At 45.9% G+C, this 14,272-nt stretch overlaps 1 protein-coding gene across 1 annotated transcript in view; it reads right to left on the bottom strand.

Moving 5' to 3' along the window:
* The window catches only part of GOLGA1 (golgin A1), a 2,378,923-nt gene that overhangs the window by 1,921,059 nt on the left and 443,592 nt on the right, over positions 1–14,272 (bottom strand). The window lies entirely within an intron of this gene.

A 14,272-nucleotide genomic window follows, 5' to 3' on the forward strand; every position in this document is an offset into this window, starting at 1 on the left:
AGGTAAAGAGAAAAACATACCAGCAATGGTACAAAAGAATACTTAGTAGACAAAGGTTAATAGAAGAGTGAAAAAATCCCCAATGCCAGCGATAGCCAAGAGAGAGGTTGTTTGTAAGAAAATAATTAAGGTTTAAGAGAAAATTAAAGTAATTTTAGAACCAAATAAGAAAAAAAAAAACTTCCTTACAAATGCTCGAGAAAGGAACCCAAGTCTAACCATGACGGCAGCAAATGAGGTCAGAGGTAATGGGGATGGAGTGTGGCATTATGGGTAAAGAAAGGAGCTTGAGAGTTGGATCTGAAGTCTGTAGTATGCAGCCAACTCGGACAAGAGGAATGGATCCGAACCTATAAGTAAGGAAGAATGAAAAGGACAACATCAGATAATATAATTCAAAGTGGAAAGGGATGATGGTGCACGGGGGGGCTCAAGAAACAATTGGAGACTGGGATTTTAGATGCAGATCCTTAAGGAGAACACCAATAACCCTATAGAATAATATAAGAATAAGTAGCAGAAAGTATTCTAAGAACTAAGCCAACACAGGAATGGATAAAAGAGATTCTTCTGATAGGGATAACTGCAATTAGGGATACAGACAATAGGCAAGAAGAGACTGGAATTTACTGGATAAAACTGACAAAAAAAATTAGAGAGGGAAAGGTAACAGAATGGGAAGAGGCCAAGAATTTATTCTGACTGCAGGTTACAGATTGCCTTCCCCATCAAGGATTGATATCAGGACAGTGCCAAAGAGAAAGAAATAGGGAGGGGTCCTAAGTGAAAGACCAGGACGGGTAGAGGGTTTAGTAAAATCAAGAACAGAAGCTGCTGTTAAAAAAGGAATAATTCTTAGAGCATACAACATACTGCATGACAACTACAAGAACCAATCAGAGGAGGTTAGAAAGGACTGTGAAGAGAGACTGGAAGAACAATTCACAAAGAAACAATGGGGTATATATGTATGTCTCCCAAATATGCAGTAAGCCTAGAAGATTTAAGTATTTTTATACCTCAAGTAGACTCAAAGAATTCTTCCTCAGATAATCAGCAAATGTCAGAGGTGTGATGGGGAAGAAAGAAATAACTGTGAACAATTTTTCTGGGAGTGCAATGAGTTGTCAGACTTTAAAGACTCCCAGCAGGCCACTTTGTCAGAGATACAGGGTGAGCAAACTGGTGTAACTAAGTAAATTATTGTTTTGAGCTATGATACAGAGTCGAAATTGCCTACACATAGTAAGGCCTGGCTGAGTCTAATTATGGTGGCGACCAAAAAAGCAATTACTAGAAAATGGAAATCAAAGTCTAAACTAACAGTATTAGTAGAAGTAGAGAATACAGTAACAGGGATAAAAAACAATTGGAATTGGGATCTATAGCAAACTGCAGGTGCAAATTACACATAAGAAGTTGGAATTGCGGGAATGATATATGCAGAAGAGGAACGAAGTTTAAAAAAAATGTACAATTGTGTACACTTGCCATAAATGTAGATGTTAGAGTGTATTCACTGTTGCAGTCATCACACTCAGGTTATCTGCCTGCAAGTAGCCCTCAGGTCGGCCCGAACACCAGAGACTTAGTATTTCTGCACTGGTTGCTGTTGCTCCAGGTCCGACGTCAGGTCGTCAGGGTATAAAAACAGGCAGCCAACGCCATTACATCAGTTTTTCTTGCCCCAAATGTCATGAGGCCCCCAAAAGGGAACTAAGCTATGGTGGAAAAATCTCCACCAGTAAAAGGTAAATACCTAAACCCCTGCAAGGGGTGATTAGTATACACAGAGAGGAGAGAGAGAGAAGGGGGCTGGAGGGAGGGAAACCAGGACTGCAACAGTGAATACACTCAAATATCTACATTTATGATAAGTGTACACAACTGTACTATGTTCTTCGTGTTTCACTGTTGCAGTCATCACACTTGGGTTGATTCCCAAAGCTGTAAAAGTGTTTAGGCTGGCTAGTATGCCCTGCAGGACTGTAGTTGCAAAACCCGCCCTGGATTTGGAAAATATAGACAGGTGGTAATGCTTGGTGAATGTGTGTACAAAACTCCAGGTAGCAGCCTCCAGAATGTCCCTGGTAGGGACTCCCCTGAGGAATGCTGTACAGGTAGACGTTGCCCTAGCTGAATGTGTTCTGACCCCCTGAGATGTTGGATTCCCATGGTATTTGTAGCAGAAATGGATACAGTGTGCTATCCATTTTGAAATTGTCTGTTTTGAAATGGCCTTGCCCTCTGCCCCTGGTGCAAAACTGAGTAGTAACTTGTCAGCTTTCCTGAAAGGCTTAGCTGTATCTAGGTAGAATCTGAGCTGTCTGTGCACATCCAATGTGTGTAGGATCCTTTCCCCTTTATTTTGAGGATTAGGGAAGAAGGTTGGCAAATGGATAGATTGGTTGAGAGCCACACTGGACACCATTTTGGGCATAAAGGAAGGATTAGTCCTGAGGGAGACCCTGTCAGAATGAAAAATGATGAAGGATTCCACGGCCATAAGTGCTTGTAGCTCAGACACTGTTCCTGCTGAAGTGATGGCCAGGAGCAATGCTGTTTTCAAAGAGAGGAATTTTAAGTCTACTCGTGCTGCAGGCTCAAAAGGGGGCAGTGTGAGCTTTTCCAGTACAAAGTTAAGGTCCCAAGCAGGGGTGGGTGCTCTCCTTGGTGGCCTTAATTTGTTTGCCCCTCTCAGGAACTGTTTGATGAGAGGGTGAGAGAATAGGGGTGGCTCAGAGTTGTAATGAGCCAAGATGGCAGACGCATGGATCTTAATGGAGGAAAAGGATAGGCCTCTGTGGAGTAGATCTGCTAAGTAATCCAGGATTAGAGGTAGGGAGGGCAGAGTTGTGTCCTCTCCTTTAGACTAAATCCAAGAGCAATACCTTTTCCACTTATCAGCATAGCATTTTCTTGTACTGGGTCTTCTGGCTTCAAGAATGACGTCCAGTACCTGCTTGCTTAGGCTGGTCAATGGAGGAGAATTCAAGGAATAAGCCAGGCTGCAAGATTTAGGGTTTGCAGTTGTGGATGCAAGATCTGTCCCCCCTGCTGAGTGAGCAGGGTGGGGCTCTGGGGTAGTTGCACGGATGGCACCTGTGACAGGCTGCGTAGGAGTGAGTACCAGTGCTAGCATGGCCAGTCCGGGGCAATCAGAATTGCCCTTGGTCTGTCCTGTCTTATCTTGAGCAATATTCTTGAGAGAAGGGGCAGAGGGGGAAATGCAAAGATTGAGAGGTTTACCCATTGGAAGGATAGGGCATCCACTTTCCAGGCCCTGCTGTGAGGTGCCCTGGTGCAGAATTTGCTGAGCTGGTGACTGCAGGGGGAGGCAAAGAGATCCACCTCTGGGGTCCTCCATTTCGGAATCAGAAGGCTGAAGGTTCTGGCTCTAGTTGCCACTCATGTGGGTCTAGGAAATTTCTGCTTAAGTCTGCCAGTGTGTTTTGTTTGTCTGGCAGGAATTGAGCTTGCAGATGGACCTGCATGCCCAAGGCCGTGTTTCACAGGGCCATGGCTAGCCTGCAGAGTGGGTTCCCCCCTGCTTGTTGATGTACCACATAACTGTTGTGTTGTCTGTTTTTATTAGCAAGGGTCCTGGTGAGAGTAGGGATCTGAAAGCTGTTAGAGCATGCTGCACAGCTAGCATCTCTTTTTCATTTATGTGCAGATGAATTTGACTTGGGCTCCAGTGGCCCTGAAAGCACTTGTCATCCAGGTGTGCCCCCCAGGCATAATCTGATGAGTCTGTGGTTAGGGTTTTGGCAGCGTGGGGTTGAGTAAAGGGTAGTCCCTTGTTGTGGTAGCATGCTGCTGCCTACCAAAGAAACTCTGTCCTTAGATAAGGTATGATAGGAATGATGGTTTCCAGGTCCTGAGAATGTTGGCAACAAAGACTTTTTAAGTACAACTGAAGTTTCCTCATATGCAGTCTGGCATATGGAATTAGTAGGATGCATGAGGCCATGAACCCTAGGGCCTGCAGGATTTTCCTTGCAGATAGCTGGGTTCTGGTGGCCATTTGACTGAAGTAGTCTGTCAGACTTGTTTTTCTGGTGTAAGGAATGCCATCTGGGATGCTGTGTCCAAGCTTGCTCCCAGGAATACAATCTTTTGACATGGGACTAGTTTTGATTTCTTTTCATTGATGGTGTACCCCAGGGAGGTTAGAAGATTTTTTTACAAATGTCAGTAGCTGCAACAGCATTTCTTGGCTGTCTGCCTGAATCAGGCAGTTATCCAAGTACGGGTAAATGTGAATTTTTCTCTGTCTGCAGTAGGCAATTGCAGGAGCCAGGCATTTTGTGAATACTCTGGGAGCAGTGGATAAGCCAAAGGGAAGTGCAGGGAACTGATAATGCACAGATCCTGCTATGAAGCGTAGATATTTCCTGCAAGAGTCCCTTATAGGGATGTGCAGATAGGCTTCTTTTAAGTCTAGGGTAGCTAACCAGGCATCTTTGGCCAGCACAAGAAGAAACTGCTGCAGGGTGAGCATTTTGAATTTTGGTACTACCAGGAAGGTGTTTAGGGTGGAAAGATCTAAGATTGGGTGCCAAGTGCCCTCTTTTCTGGGTAAAACCCTTGACCTATCTGTTCTGCAGGAACAGGTTGACTTGCCCATAAACATAGCAGGGACTGAACTTGGTTTTGTGCCTCTGCCTACTGGTTTGGAGGAAGGTCTGGGAACCCTTTTGGGGTTGGCAGTGAATGGAAGTAGGATTTGTACCCCTGGGATATAATGTTGAGGACCCATCGGTCTTTGGTGATGGCAGTCCAGTTTTTTGCATGATGGGCAAGTTTTCCTCCTAGGGGCACAAGCAGTTGGGCAGAGGTGGGGAGTGGAGTTGAAAAGTCATTGGGAATTCTTCCCGTAAGGGGGTGGCTTAGCATTCCCTGTTTTAGAAGTGGAGGCACTCCATTGCTTAGATCTCTGCATACCCCGAGACTGTAGTCTGGGTCTAGTTTGAGATGGCCTTGAGGGGCTGGAAAAGACCAATATTTCGAAAGGTAATGCCTACTGAATCTAGGAGGCTATACTTTCAAGAAATCTTTGACTGCCTGCATAGATTTAGCTTTTTCTTCCAATTTTTTAAGAAACTCTTCTGCTTTGGTGACAAACAGATTGTCCTTACTCAAAGGAACGTCTAGTAATTTTGATTTGACATGATCTGGCAAGGTTTGCTCCTTAAGCCAAGCATGCCTTCTCAGTACAGAACCAGTGACTGCTGCCCTGTAAGATGCCTCTAGGGCGTCAAAGCCACACTGCAATGTATGCTTGCTGACTTGGCTTGCAGAATGTATAAGCTCTTGTAATTTTTTTATTTTCTGCACAGTCTGTAAAGGTAACTATTTTTTGCTTAAGTTCCATAATATGTTGTTGGTACTTCAGCATGTGAAACTGGCAATTCAAAGCCCTAATGGCGAGAGTTGCAGAAGTGTATACTTTCTTAGCCCATCTGTCTGACGCTCAGGAGTCCCTGACTGAAGGGGTGGGATTCTTAGTTGTAGTTGCTTTGATACTTTTAGGCCCCTGGGAGATAACCTCTTGGTCAGCAGTAGGATTTTTGACAAGGAATTTGTGAGAGTCATGTACTCTATAGTACCTGTCTGGTTTCTTAGGAGCAGGGGGTAAAGTATCAGGAGTTAAACTGGATTCCATAAAGACATCCTCCACAACATCCAGGACTGGGGGTATTGCTAAAGGCCTATGCTGTGGCAAGTCTAGAAGTTCTCTGAGTCTCGTTTTGGACTGAGGATAGTCTTGGCATTCCCAGTGGAAATGCTCTCTTAAAGTATGTAAGGTTTCCCCAAAAGAAAAATCCCCTGGAAGAGAAGCAGAGGGAATAGATTCCTCTGCATATGAATCCTCATAAGCAGATAAAGGCATGTCTTCAGAATCGGATACCTCAGAGTCGGACTCTTGGTCTGTTAAAGCTGCTGGGGACAGGTCTCTTTCTCTTAGCAGGGGAAGGCAGACTTTCCCAAATCAACATAATAAGATCTTCTGCCATTTTAAGCATTTGATGTTGTGGCAAGGAAGCAGCTGCCTGAGTTTGGGTCATTTAGGCGTAGCGCGTATTCTTGGTCTTAGAAACTCTGTAGTTTTAGACAGAACAGCAGATGCGAAAGAAGTCATCGGTTTGTGTCAAATATCAGTAGTGCAAAGAAATTCCTCAGAAGCCGGTGCCTGCTCAGCAGCTCTGGACCCATCCAAGGTAGACACATCCGCAGGTTCCATCAAAGAAGAGACTTGCAGCATACTGGATTCCGAACGGGTCTCAGTAAGAGGCCTGCAAATCCACTGAAGTGGGTATCAGGGAGTGTGAAAGTGCATCACTGAGTACCAGCGAACTGGCGACTAGCTTAACGGAAGCATCGTTGGCAGTTTTGGACCTGTGCAGTCTGTCTCGGTCTTAATCCTTAAGTTTTTTTGGAAGATCGGTAGTCGGATGGCTTATTGAAGCCATCTCTGAATACGGAGAACAAGAACGAAAGTATGTAGTGACAATAAGGGCCAGATGACGAATAGTTCGGGTGTTGAACAAGGCTCAAAACCGACAGCGAGGGCCGTCGTGGTCTGGGCCTAAACAGGTGATGGAGTAAGAATGAAAAGCTCGGTGTGGTATTTGCTTTCCACAGGCAAGACAATTGTTAACTTTTTCTGACATCAGTTAGAGCAAGAAAAAAGGATCCCCCAATGGGGTACTTAGCTTTGGAAGACTTCAGGATAATTCAATTCAATAATGAAAAGTTGGGTAGCTGCCGACTGGCACTCGTGTGAACTGCTTCTGGTTTGGGCTCCTCAGCAAGAAAGACTGATGTAATGGCGTCGGCTGCCTGTTTTTATACCCCTGACGACCTGACGTCAGACCTGGAGTGACAGCAACTGACACAGAAATACTAAGTCTCTGGCATTCGGGCGGACTGAGGACTATCTGCAGGCAGATAATGCAAATGTGATGACTGCAACAGTGAAACACGAAGATTATCAGGATTTGAATGAGCCATGTAATGTTTGACTGACAAAGACTGGATAGATAAGTGATCTGTAATGTCTGCAACTAAAATTATGTCAACAAGGTATATTTTGGTTTACATAAACATGACTGCCTACACATCTGATAATTTAATAAAGATGCTTCTTGCTTAAAAAAAGATTTATAGAGGCTTAGACAGGTTAAAGTATTATAAAATAAGTAGACTCTCACAGAAGAATAGGGACAACTGCAGAGTGCTAAAGAAAAAAAAATAAAGGAGTACAAGGAAAATACGCATCAGTTTAGAAAGACTGCTAAGCAACTGTTTATTGATAATACCTCCAGAGCACAAAAATTTCTGACACAATGATTTAGGCAACAGAAAGTAGAAAGGGTTGTTGCCAAACCTAGGGACCTATAATATGAAAAATAACCAGAGATCCTGTACAGGTATTAAAAATATTTTGAAAATGTTATGAATATTTGTATAGAAGTGTGGAAATAAAGAAAACAACACACATGGACGACTCAAATATGTCAAGGTGAGAGGCAGATGAGGCTCACCAACTAACAGTTAAGATAGGAGGAGAGGAGATAAAAATGGTGATGTATAACCAATTTGTAGGAAAGTCTCCAGGAAGAGATGGTATTCCGGAGGAAGTTTGGAAGCTACAAGGGGGGAAAGCAATAAAGATCTGGAAAGTTATGTTAAACAGTATTCTAAAAGGAAGAGAAACATCAACATCCTGGAAAAAAGTTGTGGTGACTGTAATACATAAAGACAGCAAAGACCCATCAAATCCAGCTTCAGAGGTAGGGTAGCATAAAAGTTAAGATATTTGCCTTACAGGGTCAAGGTGCATGGTTCAATTCTCACATAAGTTAATTGCCACAGCTTAAAATGGCCCACAAAGGTAGTTAGCCTAGTACTAATCTAAATAAATGCTGTAAGTGTACATTGGTGCAACAAAAATAGAAGTTATGTTCTTACCATAACGTTCCATGTTAGTTGTCTTCTTCTCGCCTTATTTCTTGCTGGATGGGATCGGAGCCGACCTCGGCTCCGACTCGGCCACTCTAAAAGCTCGAGAGTTGGTTCCACCGGCTCGAGGCTCCCCTTATATCCCACAATGCTAGGCGGTATTACTTCAGATCTCGTTTGTAAGCTAGGCCCAGCCAATAATAACTCCAGAACCACTGGAAACGGGAAAACCCACCTCTATAAAAGGAAGGGAAGAAGGTGACCTGAAAAACCTTATGAAGGAATATATGCACAGTACAGCATATACCTATATACAATAGAGGTGGTAGAAAGAGAGGTCACAATCAAACTCCTCTAGGTCTGTCCAGGCTAGGGGGAAGGAGGGTGGGACGCAAGAAAGACGAGAAGAAGACAACTAACATGGAACGTTATGGTAAGAACATAACTTCTATATGTTAAGTTGTCCATCTCGCCTTCATTCTTGCTGGATGGGACCGCGTCCCTAGCACCTTGTCCCGGTGGCCTATCGGAACAGACTCTTGAGTACAGTGGAACCAAAATTAGCTCTATGTCTAGAAGCTAAATCCAACTTATAATGAGAAATGAAAGTGTGAGGAGTAGCCCATGTAGCTGCCGCACAAATGGTATCAATAGGCAGCCTGTCTTGGAAAGCTATAGAAGTAGCCAAAGCTCTAGTCGAATGGGCCTTTGGTTTGTTAGGCAACTTTTGGTGTCTAATTTCATACACAAAGGAAATCAGGGATGTTCGCCATCTGGAAAGTGATACCTTCGAAACTGAAAGGCCCTTTCTGCCTTCTGCATAAGAGACAAACAACTGGTCAGTTTTTCTGATCTGTTTGGTCCTATCCAAATAATACCTTAATTGACGATGGACATCTAGCCAACGCAATTTTTGTTCAGACCTGTTAGAAAAATTAGGAAAAAACACGGAGGTCAATGTTTTGATTCAGATTTGTCGCAGAGGCTACTTTAGGTAAAAAGGATGGATTGGTCCGTAAGGATACCCTATCCTTATGAAACAAAAGATACGGTGGTCGACTGCTGAGTGCATGAAGCTCTGAGACCCTTCTAGCTGAAGTAATGGCTACCAGAAAGAGAGTCTTCCAGGATAGCAATTTCATTGAACAGGAGGCTGCAGGTTCAAAAGGGGGAAGAATTAAAGATGTGAGAACTAAATTAAGGTCCCAAGAGGGAGAAGGATTTCTTATAGGAGGTCTAAGAAGAAAAACTCCCTTCAAGAAAGCTTTGCAAAGCTTGTGAGACATGATGGCAGAATCTGAGGTGCCCACATGAAAGTTAGATATAGCTGCCAATTGAACTTTAAGAGTAGAAGGAGATGAACCTGCATGGAAGAGTTCAGCTAGAAAGTCAAGGACTATTTGGATGGAAGCAGTGAAAGGATCTATGTCCTTTCCTTGAGCCCAATAGGCGAAACGTTTCCACTTACTAAGATAAATCTTCCGAGTGGAAGATTTATGGGAAGCTATCAAAATATCTCGAACAGAGTGAGATATTTGAGGAAGCCTGGCTAAGGTTGGAATTGGAGGAACCAAGCAGTGAGGTTCAGAGAGGGAAGGGAGCGATGTAACTGACCCAATCGATGGATCAAAAGATCTGGAACTAGGTCCAGATGCCAAGGTTGCTCCAACAGAAATTGATGTAGAAAGGGGAACCAAACCTGTCGAGGCCAGTAAGGAGCAATGAGGATCAACGAGGCCTTCTGAGCGATAGCTTTCTGTATCACTTGAGAGATTAGTGGGAAGGGAGGAAATGCATACAGAAGTCCCCGGGGCCAAACTTGGACTAGAGCGCCTCTGCTGGGCTGGCCTGGTAACGGGAATAGGGTGAAATAATCTCTGCACTTGCTGTTTTGGGGAGTAGCAAAAAGGTCGCTGCAAGGCTGACCCCACTTGAGAAAAATTTTCTCCAAAATAGAATCTTTCAGAGACCACTCGTGAGGCATGAGGATAGCTCTGCTCAACTTGTCCGATTAGATTGGACTTCCCGGGGATGTGCGTTGCTATCAGAAACCGCTGAGAAGAAATCGCCCATTGCCACAGTCTGAGTGCTTCTCGACATAGGGGATAGGACCTGGTTCCGCCTTGTTTGTTGATATACCACACTACAGACATGTTGTCCGTCTGGATTGCTATCGTTCCCAAGGGAAGAGAGTCTTGAAGGGCTTGCAACGCTAAAAGCACTGCTCTCATCTCTAGAACATTTATATGCAAGTGGCGTTCATCTGGTTGCCATATGCCCTGGACTGTTCTGCCCTGATAATGCCACCACCCGATCAGGAGGCGTCCGTTGTCAGAGTAGCAACCGGAGGGGAAGGAACAAAGGGTCTTCCCAGGAAGAGCTGGGGGGAAGAAATCCACCAAAGAAGATGATTCTTGCATGCTTGCATAATCATAATGGTGTGGGACATCGGAAGTTGCTGGTACGACCATTGTGTGAAGAGCATCCATTGAAGGATTCTCATGTGGAATCTGGCTAATAGAAGTAGAGGGATGGCAGCCGCCATAATCCCCAGTACTTTCAGAACTAATCTGGCTTTGACTCTGTTGCTGTGGAAGAGAAGGGAGACCAGTTTGCGTATGTCTGCTATTCTTTGGTCTGTTAGTCTCGCAGACATGTTGACTGTGTCTAGATTTGTGCCTATGAAGGTAATAGCACGACAAGGCGACAAAACAGACTTTTCGCAATTTACTGAGATGCCTAACGTTTGACAAATGCGAAAGGTGTAGTCTCTGGCCATTAGAAGAAGATGCTTGGTAGGAGCTGTGAGGAGCCAGTCGTCCAAATATGGAAACACCTGGAATCCTTGATGTCTCAGGTGAGAACCTACCACTGCCATGCATTTGGTAAACACCCGGGGGGCAGTGGTGAGACCAAAGGGCAGGGCTCTGAATTGAAAGTGACTGGTTCCCAGCCGGAAGCGGAGGAATCTCCTGAGCGTCTGTTCATTTTATATGATAGTACGCATCCTGGAGGTCTATAGAGCACATCCAGTTTTCCTTTCCCAATAGGGGTAGGATGGATTGTAGCGTGACCATCCGAAATCTTGTTTTCTTGACCGACTTGTTCAAGATACTGAGATCCAAAATGGGTCTCCAGTCCCCTGTTTTCTTTGGAACCAAAAAGAATTTGGAGTAGATTCCGGATCCTTGCTGGTCTGCTGGCACTGGCTGAATGGCTCTTTTTGCAAGCAACTTTGATATTTCCAACGCTGCTTGATCCCTTTGAGCGGGTGGAACATCTGGAAGGGATTTTTTTGATTGATTTGGAATACGAAAGAACGGAATGGAATAGCCTTCAGAAATGATGGACTGTACCCACTTGTCTTGAGTTAGGGATCGCCAGGCTTCTGGGTACAGTGACAATCTTCCCCCGACTGCCTCCGAAGGTGGACAGTCGGGCAACACCTCAGGGATGCTGGAAGGGCTTATCGGAAAAAATTTCTCGATTGCCCTGGTTCTGCGGACCCCCCCTGCCTCTAGGGCGACGTCTACCATTATTGTTCCCCCCTCTGCCTCTGGAGGGGAACCGACTCTGTGCGTCAGGCAAAGTCCCTTGAGATTGTTTGCGGAACCACATTTTCCCACTTTTCTGGCCTTTGAGGTAAGGCCTAGAAGGAGTAGAAAAACGGACTCCGACGGCAGAAAGAGTTTTGCCATCCGTCTCGCACCTCGTCAAGGTTTCTTTCACTTGAGGACCAAAAAGAGATGATCCATCAAACGGGGAATTAGTGAAAGACGTTTTAAAAGGGTCCGCAAAATTGCATAGCCGCATCCAGGCATGCCGGCGTAAGGCGACACCTGTCCCTGCAGCTCTGCTCGCTCCATCAGCCGCATATGAAAGGAGGCGCATGGAGGAGTTAGCTATAGAGTTTAGGGTAGCCAGCTGAGCGTTCATCTTGTCCTGAAAACCCACAGCTGTAGGGTCCTTCAACATCTCACTCGCTTCCTTGATCAAGTCTCTTTGAAGACGAGTGAAATGGCATAGGTAGTTCAGCGAACGCATAGCAAAGGTCGCTGACGAAAACATCCGCTTCCCGTACCTGTCCATAGACCTAGATTCCTTGTTAGGAGGATGGACAGGCACCGAAGGATCAGCTAGTTCCTTCTTAGTGGCAGCAGCTACCACCATAGCATCCACAGAAACTCCCTTGGTCAGAAATTGCTTATCTGCTGGTGCTGTGATAAACTTTGAAGGTCTCCTGGGGGTGGGGTCCACTATGTCAGGAGCCGTCCAAGCCTTTTTTGCTACCACCTGCATGAGGGGGTCAAAGGGGGGGGGGACACCCAGGAGGTGGAAGGGCGAGAGCCAAACGCCTCAAGATACACAGATTCATCCTCAGAAGGGTTAAGGGCTGGCCAATTTCCCCTCTGTTTCAGGATCTCTAGAATGTCTACAAAGGAGACATCTTCAGAAGGGGAACGGGGGGAACCCTCGGAATCCTCTAAATCTGTGTCAGAGGTGACAGACTCAGGTGAGTCTATGTGCTTCCTCTTACACTTTCTCTTCCTAGGGGGCTCCCCTGCCAATTCAGGAGAGGCCTCGGAAGAGGATGAGATCCCCACAGGGGATTCTTGAGGAGCTGGCTCTCTGCGGTCTGGGATGAGGGAGTGAGTAGACATAACCTGAGGCACTGAAGAGGGAGGGGCGGACAGAGCCGACTGTGGAGTTGAACCAGGTTCCAACACACTCCGCATGACCTCGAACGCACCCCTGTCAGGCAGAGCCAGAGGTCCCCGCTCCGAAAAGCTGAGAACCTCCCTCGGCACCGACAGTGATGGCTCCGAGGCCGATGTCGGAGCTGAACTCACCAGCGCCGAAGCACCGAGAGGGAGAGCGGGGTCAGACAAGGGTCCGATGCCACTCACCCCCTCGGAGCCGACGAGGGAAGTCCGGCGCCGAGATTCTTCAAAGGAAGAAATCGGAGCCGACGACGGAACCGAAGACAATTGTATCGGTTCCAACGCTACCACAGTCTCGGTTCTGAAACGCCCCGGCTCCGAGCTCAAAGGAGTCGGAGGAGGAACATTTTGAGAATAGGGTCAAGCATCGACTGATGAGTCGGGCTCTGAAGCATTTGGGCCAGTGCCTCGGACTTAAGAAGTCGACTCACTACCCTCTGAAGGTCATGATCCGAAAGCCTCGATGATCTAGAGGAGTGAGATCTATGGCTCCGTTCAGACAGCAAGGGAGACGCTGGAGCCGAATGAACGGAGCCAAGGGACGGTGACCTAGACCTCTTTCTAGATGTCGGTTCCGATGGTCTGATCGGAGCTGACCCAGGAATTTCCAATGCCTCGGCTCCAGCCGGAGCCGAGGGAACCACAGAAGCTGCAGTCCGAGACTCATCGGCTCCAGCCGGAGCCGATGTAGCAGTAGGTTTCGAAGCCTTAGGCCTTGACTCAGAAGCTGGAGTCGAGGACCTAGAAGCCTTAGAGGGTTTGCCCGAAGTAGCAGAAGGGGAACCCTCAAGCTTAAGCAAATCTCTTAAAATAAGTTTGTTTTTTCTTTCCTGCAGGACTCTAGGGCTGAAGCCATGGCATACAGCACAAGAGTCCTGCAGGTGTAAAGGTCCCAGGCAGTATACACAAGAAGTGTGACCGTCTGTCAGAGACATTTTCTGACAGCACGAGTCACACTTCTTGAAGCCTGAGACCTTTGACTCCTTAGACATTTTCAAGGAAAGTGTAACCACACACACACACAAACACACCGATTACACTGTTCACAAGGTTAACTAAAAAAAAGGAGATTAGTTCTTTTTCAGATCCCTAAAAAAAAGCACATACACTCCACTAAGGGGATGGAAGGGCCCGAAGGCCTGAGGGAAGAACTAATAAGTTCTTGTGGAAAAAAGGGTGGATAAACAGGGAGGAAAAGGTCAAAATCCACTAAGTTAAGGGAAATAACTATAAAAGACTAAACTAAGGGGGTTTAATTTCACTATAGATTAATCTATAATAACTGACCTGAAGCCGGTAGAAACCATACACCTCGATCGCTGTAGCGGCAAACGAGATCTGGGATACCGCCTAGCATTGTGGGATATAAGGGGAGCCTCGAGCCGGTGGAACCAACTCTCGAGCTTTTAGAGTGGCCGAGTCGGAGCCGAGGTCGGCTCCGAACCCATCCAGCAAGAATGAAGGTGAGATGGACAACTTAACATCAACCTTTAAAGATCATTACAAGTTGGGAGGTTTGCATAATGGTTAAGGTGTTTGCCTTACAGACACAAAGTACAGGGTTTGATTCTCACAGGGGTAAA

The sequence above is a fragment of the Protopterus annectens genome, chromosome 16.part0 (genome assembly GCF_019279795.1).
Source record: "Protopterus annectens isolate FY-2018-M chromosome 16.part0, PAN1.0, whole genome shotgun sequence".
In the NCBI taxonomy this organism is placed as follows: Eukaryota; Metazoa; Chordata; order Ceratodontiformes; family Protopteridae; genus Protopterus; species Protopterus annectens.